Raw genomic sequence first — 7,182 nt, forward strand, 5'->3', positions numbered from 1 at the left:
TGCTGTTGTTGTTCTTTCACTCTCTTTCTCTCTTTCTTTTCTCAGCACTATGTTGGGTTAATGTCTTTCATTCAGTGGCCGGACCCCCGATGTCTTATTACCCTCCCCTCCTCTCCTGTACAACCACTAATTCAGTGTCACAATATTCATTGACATAAAGGTTGAAACGTAAACATGCGATTTTGAAAAATAGCAAATGTTGCAACCTGAAGTAGTAAGAAGTTTCCTGTTTTTGTGCCTCTGAAGTTAAAGTGTGAGTCTATGGCTTCTGTTGCTGTGTAAATTGAGAGGTTTGTTGATGTCAAAATGAAATACTCTATATCCTTTTTGATATAAAAAATGATGATAAACAAATCTGTTTGTGTCTCGAGTATTTGTACTGGCAACAAAGGCGAATAAATAATGCAAAATAAAATTCAGGCAACACTGAATAACTTGTTGCTTTTACCTCATGCTGATCTAGTGAAGTAGTTTGCAAAGAGTTTCTGTTTTACACATCCTGCAGGTAATGAAGCAACATCGCCTTTAACTGTAGTCATGTTTCCAGCCATCTGCGGCCAGTGTTTCATTTCTAAGGAGTTATATAATACCACTGAATCGATTACTGTCAGTGATTAATAAAAAGCTACGGTCACATCAGAAGCAACAATTTGTAAAATGTAGATTACTTCTAGGGAAAAAAAAATCTTGGATGATTGAATTTATTGCCAAACAAAAATTAAGCTTTTGACATAGCAACTCTAATAAATCCTCATACATTCTTTGTGAATTGTTGCTTTTTTTGTCTCCAATTATGAGTTTATATAATTGATAAAGATCGGACGATAACAAATGTATCTACACGTGTCTGTACTCAGTGTCCTGGTGGATAGCTTTGCATTTAAGCGCCTTGAGGCAACTGTTGTCATGGATTGGTGCTATATAAATAAAACTGAATTGAATTGAAAATTGTCATCCAGAGGTAAATGTGGAAGATTAGAGCTTCACTTCCTGTGCTGGGTGGTGTGATGATTAAGTTTAAACCTTGATGCTCTGTCAAACAAGCACTACGTCAGTCGTGCAATCAAACAGGGTTGAACTCTCAAATGCATATTTGTGAATGTATGTTTTGTTTTGCACTGATAAAAAAAAAAGGTTTGCAGTGAAGCAGGTCTGAGGACAGAAAACATTGTGTGTTTCCCCCCTCGGTGATATTTTTTAACAGCAGAATATAAATAAAAGAAACATGTCACTGAGTTGGCTGTTTTGGATCTTTTGCTCTTTTTATTTAATCAACCAATTTAACATAATTGGATTCTTTCTCATCACAGCTTCCTGTATTAGAGTTCAGACAAACAAGGCCTCTGCATTTGTCATAGTGATGCAGCAGTATCATTCATGAGACCTGCCAAGTTGTATCTTATTGCTTTATTTCAAGTTTATATTCGTAACATATTTCAGTTTTTTTGTGGACTTTGGTCCAAAAAACACAAAAGAAAAACAGGAATAGTTAAATATAATTTGCTTTATCCAGGCAATCGTAACTGTAAGGCTGAGATTTACTGTTCCACCAAGGCCACAGGAAGTACACAGTTAATGGCTGCCATCCTTCCCCCTTCGGTGAAATCAATAGGGTCAGTCTCCAGTGTTCTGCGAGACCTATTGATTGTTCTAACCTCTTAATGGAGATGAGAGGGAGGAGGAGCACTTATTGAGCTATTTGGAAGTGTTACTTCGATTTAAGTGCTGACTCCTTCCTCCATTCTCAAATCTACAGCACATGGTTCTCACAGATGGTCGCACATATTCAACAAACTGAAACAGTGTGTCCCAGCCTGATAAAGGTCCCACTCAGAAAACTTATTAAACAATTATGAGCTCTTACCAAAAAATATTAGAAATGACCAGGAGCGCACCCAACCATCAGTGCTGAAGTAATTTAAGAGAGATAAATGCAGTAAGATAGATATGCAATTTTTTTTTTTTTTTTTTTTAAAAACAAACCTTTCTGAATCTGGTGTTGATAAAGTGGAGAGATTATGTAATTTTCCACTAACTTCCTGAAAGAAAGCTATCTGAAAATGTCTACAGTTTACCCCTTAAATTTATTTGGCTTAAAATACTTGAATTAAGCACGAAATCATTCAGCCTTGATGGTTGTACACTGTCCTCTGCTACTATTTGCTCTTTAAGGACGCTCTTTGACAATAAATACAAAAAAGCTTAAGTGAATTGTTATCACCCAACTGTGGTCACTGATCTAAAAAAAATTAATACCGACACTCTGTTATAACAGAAGGCAGTTATTCCAGTTGTGAATAACTTTAATAAGTAAAGAATCTTTATATTTTGCTCATATCAGGGCTGCTGAATACACATATATGCTGGAAATGTGGATCCTTTTTTGGGGTACTGCTGCTTCGCTCTGAGTGTTTGACCTTGACTGTAAAGAATGACACACTTTGTGAAAAGTTTGGCTCCTGTTTTACATTCTCCTTCTGAAGATGGAAAGTTACACTGTGTTCACCCAAGTTTGCCTACTTACCTCAGAGTGTGGCACCACAAACTGGGCTGAAAGCCAATCGTCAAGCAACACGTAGTTTATAAAAGGGTGTGTAGAAACATGAGTCACACAAATAGTCATGGACCCAGAATTTATTAAATAAAGGAGTAGGTGTAGATTTGCTTAAGAAAATATGACCAATGTCTAAAGAGGACTTTTTTCAGCAGATAATCACAGTCCGAGGACTCAAGGTCATATTCAAGTTTCACCTTAATGTTGCATATATATCCACGCATCCATTTTCAATGTGTACTTTTTTCTTCTTTTTTCTATGGATCCCCATCTGCAGAGCGGGATAGGTAAAATTCAGACCACACACTCTCCCAACAGCTCTGACGTCAAACAACTCTGCAGGCCTTCTGAAAAGCCCAAGGTGACACAGAGATCAGTGTTTGATTGATGCACAATTTCTGGATCAGGCGGATTCCCAAAACATGTCTCTGTCTCTATCCCCCCCGTCTCTATCTGCATGTGTGTTATTCTTGTCTTGGAGTCTTGTCTTGGCTCAGCTCATTGCTCCTGTTAATTTGACAGGCTCAATAAACGTGTCACCATTCACCCATAAATAGCATTTTCTCACAGTCAACCAGCCTGAACCGTCATCCTGCCCCCAGTACAAGCAAGGGAGCTGACCCGTAACCCTTTGTCATCGTCACACCAATCACAGAAAAAAAAAAAGCCACAGCTACACCCTGCTGAAAAGGTAAAAAAAAAAAAGAAAAATCATCACGGGAAAAACCAAGCCAGCCGCTCTGTCAGCATACTGATGCAAGTTCTGTGCAGAAACGCGTCATCCAGCAGCCCTTTTGAGATTTAACGTTTTCATTTGCATTGTGTGTTTAAATACAGCATGTGGGCACATGTGTGTCTGACAGCATGGATGCCAAACTGAGAGAATGAGTGTGCATATGTTCAGCATCTTAAGTTGCTGCTCAGACGTGGATGGGGGGCAGGTGCTGCTACAGCCTCAGGGGAGCTCGGGGGGGGGGGGGGAGTTAGTGTCGGGGGATGAGAGGAGGATGCCAAAATCACTTTTTAATTACTCAGGGGCTGTGCTCGTGTCATGCTCGGGCCCCTGAGATCCTGTGTGGCTCATAAATAAGCTCTGGATTTGCACAATGTGCCTCCAGCACCTGTGAGCATCACACAGGATGATGAAAGACTATCATTTTTTTTTATATAATTCATGCAATTTTTGCATGAATGAATGAAGGTAATTTAAGCTGCAATAAGGAAGGGCTCATTAGTACTTCAAGAACTATAATTCCAAACAAAAATATCTTTGTTCAGTGTCACTTCTGCTATCTGCAGTCACATAGACCCACATGTGAGCCGTCCGTGGTGCTCACTAAAGGATTGCTGCATAACACAATCATGTTTCTGTTCATTGAGGTGCACACATATGCACACAGCAGGCAAAACACAGCATAGAATCCTATCATGTTGTTTGATAAGTTGAAGTTCTACACAACAGACCAGGATCAGCAGCAATTGGTTTGGAAAGACACAGCGGGATCCTCCTCCTGCACGAGTCAGGAAGCACGATTGGTCCCACATGACAGCCCACAGCTGGTATATATTTAGCAGGCCACCCCATCCTCACGCACACAAACAACCCCTACTTCCTAACCACACCTACGTCTCCTCCCTTTTTATACCTCCTGCCACCTTGTCAGGAAGTGCGTCATCAGCTCGTCAAGGGGGAGCCTCTGGGGCGCGGCACTTTGATATTGTTCCTCCTGCATCATGAGTTCTTCAAGATCACACACATATGGACGCACGTGCGCAGGCACACACTGAATACACGACGGTGAGATGCTGGGATATGTGCATGAGGCAGAGGGATGTGCAGGCACGTGCGTGGAGCGCACATAAGAACGCAGTCATTTTAAAGCAGTTCTACTGCGTAGCAAATTCTACCATTGTCCAGAATAAAATGTGGATTTAATGTCTCTTCTCAAAAAAGAACGAAAGAAAGAGATTGGAATTTGTTGTTGCTTCTCTCTTACTGACCATATTCTTATTGAATTTGCTGATAAGGGTTGATATTTGGACCCTTCCCAAGGAGTACAGTTTTTCAGTACAAGTAGAGGAACACTGGGAATTATGGAGTGAAAAGAGAAAGGAGGGGGTATTTTTTTTTCTGGACTAATGCAACTATGGCACCTGGATTAGAGTGTGCATTTGTGTCTGTGCAGAGACATGCATGCACTTGTGTGCCAGTAGCTCCTTATTCAGACTGGCCTCTTAGTGCTCTATCACCAGATGGGAGCCAGCAGTAGATATGTGTGTGTGTGTGTGTGGCAAGGGGTGGTGGTGGTGGTGGGGGGGCTTCTTTTGTCCTCCTGCCTGTCACCGATGGCTTCACAGTGGGGTGATGAACACACTCCAAATCTCATTAAAAAGTGAGAGAAGGGGGGAGAGGGCTTTTATGTCTGATGGGTTTGCAGGAAACACTGAACAGCAAGTCCAACTTGGTGCGCGCTTCGTTTAGCTTCAAATGGGTTTTAAAATCAGAATCATGTTTCATAGCAGCGAGATACGTTGCTCATGAAACACAATCAGATTATAAAGATAAATCACAAACACACACCCCTTGAAGCGTTATTGACTTCGTGCTGTTGCCACTTTTTGTTCATCTGATTTGATTGGGTACAGTGACGTGACATGTCCTGATAGAGAGGTCTCAAAGCGAAGTGATAGAACAAGCACAACACTATCACCATCTGCCCTTTTGTTCTACATTTAGAGCCCGGGCAGAGTACACGCTCCTCACTACTAGAGCTGACTGTGGTGAATTCATTTTCTATTACAGTCATTTGTTAGATGATAACAACCCCCAAAATACATGGTAAGCAATCCTAATCTTCAAAACAGGCCTTTCATTATCAAAGTTAAACCACTCGCTGTAACTGCCAGTGCAAATGGCACAACACCAAGCCCCCTTTGTAAACCCTGCAATTTACCCATTAGGGCTAGAAATTGGTTTGAAATTGCAGGCGATTACTTCTCATCTACAGCAGAAATCTCACGCAGTTGCTCCTCAACTGAAAAAACACCCTCAATGCTCCTCACACTCTCTGCTCTCCGCTGTCGACTTCCTGCAGCCATTTTTAATGAGAGCCTACCGACACACATTTGCATTCATCTAATGGATTTTGTGCGTGTGTGTGTGTGTGTCATTGCAGTGATAAAATATTGATGCCCGGCACCTTTAAGAGGCGAACCCGTGTGAGCAGACACCTTGGGACGAGTGTGTGGGAGGAAAGGGACAGACAATAAACAAATAGGATAAAACACACAGGAGACCCTGCCTCTGATGTTTGCTCCTGAAAGATCGCAGTAAAAATTGTGCAGCTCATACAAAGTAGGGAGCTAATACTACATCTCCCCAGGGTTTCATATAACAGCCCATAAATTCAGGCCAATTGTACTGCTAGATTGTGTGAGTGTGTGTGTGAGTGTGTGCTCTTTATTAAGTGATTGATTTATAAGTGATGACTGTCAATCACATAAATTCATACAGAGGGCTCCTCATCAGTAAAGAAAAACAAACTAGTTCTTGATGTTCATGTAAGATATATAAATCAGTTCTCTGATTCTAAAATGACATCTTCCTTTGTCATTAACACCAGAAATGTACAGCATCATTTTGGACAGATGGTGAGAGCCTTGTTAAAACATCCATTAAAAGCAACACCTGTGAGTTCTGCATTAACACAATATCAGTCAGACCACGAGACTAGACCTGTCAGACCAAAGTGGGCTAAGTGAAGGCTGCAGAAAAGAATCAGATGAAAAGGATAAGATAATGTCATGATCTTTCTTTCATCATATCAGCTTCCTTTGTTATCTGCTCTGCTTCTTTTGGCTCTCTCTCCCTCCCCTGTTCTCTTCCTCGCTCTGTCACTGCTGCATGGTGACTCAGACACTGCAGAGATGCTACATCTGAATGATATACCAGATGAGTCACACACTGATCGGCCGCTGTCCGACTTTCAATGTTTTATTTTATTCATTTATTTTTTCACGCATACAAGCACCCACCGGTGGGTTATAACCTCTGGACCACTGCACAGGTTCAAAGTGCAAAGACAGGGAGCTGTCATGATGGACGTACCTGCTTGTTTTCAGGCTCTGCTCTGCACCTACGCTCCACACTAAACAAACAATCTGATTTTAATGGTGTTTCCTTCACACCGCCCTGACCGCTGCTGCAGGAGCAGCATGCACATAGTCGGTAAATCTGTCAATCCTCTGCTCCACAGAGGGGCAAGATTTCTGTTCATCCCTCACTCTCTCTGTCCATCTGTCAGTCTTTCTCCCGTCTGCTCAAACAGTGAGTCGGCAGACTTGGCATTTAGGGTTTTAAACCACATACAGACTTTATTCTGTGCTCTGACACATAAAAAATAAGAAAGAAGTTTTTTGCTTCAACCAGTCAGTGAAGTTCAAAAAACTCCCAGGAATCTGTCATGCAAAGTAGGGACACTTACTTACTGCACTTCTACTGGTCTCTTTAAGGGTCACCACAGTAGGTCGTCTGCCTCCATCTCACCCCATCTCTAACATCCTCCTCTGTCACGCCAAACCTCTACATATCCTCCTTCACTACATCCATAAATGTCGTCTGTTGTCTC

The sequence above is a fragment of the Simochromis diagramma genome, unplaced genomic scaffold, assembly GCF_900408965.1.
Source record: "Simochromis diagramma unplaced genomic scaffold, fSimDia1.1 OVJJ01000603.1, whole genome shotgun sequence".
Taxonomy (NCBI): Eukaryota; Metazoa; Chordata; class Actinopteri; order Cichliformes; family Cichlidae; genus Simochromis; species Simochromis diagramma.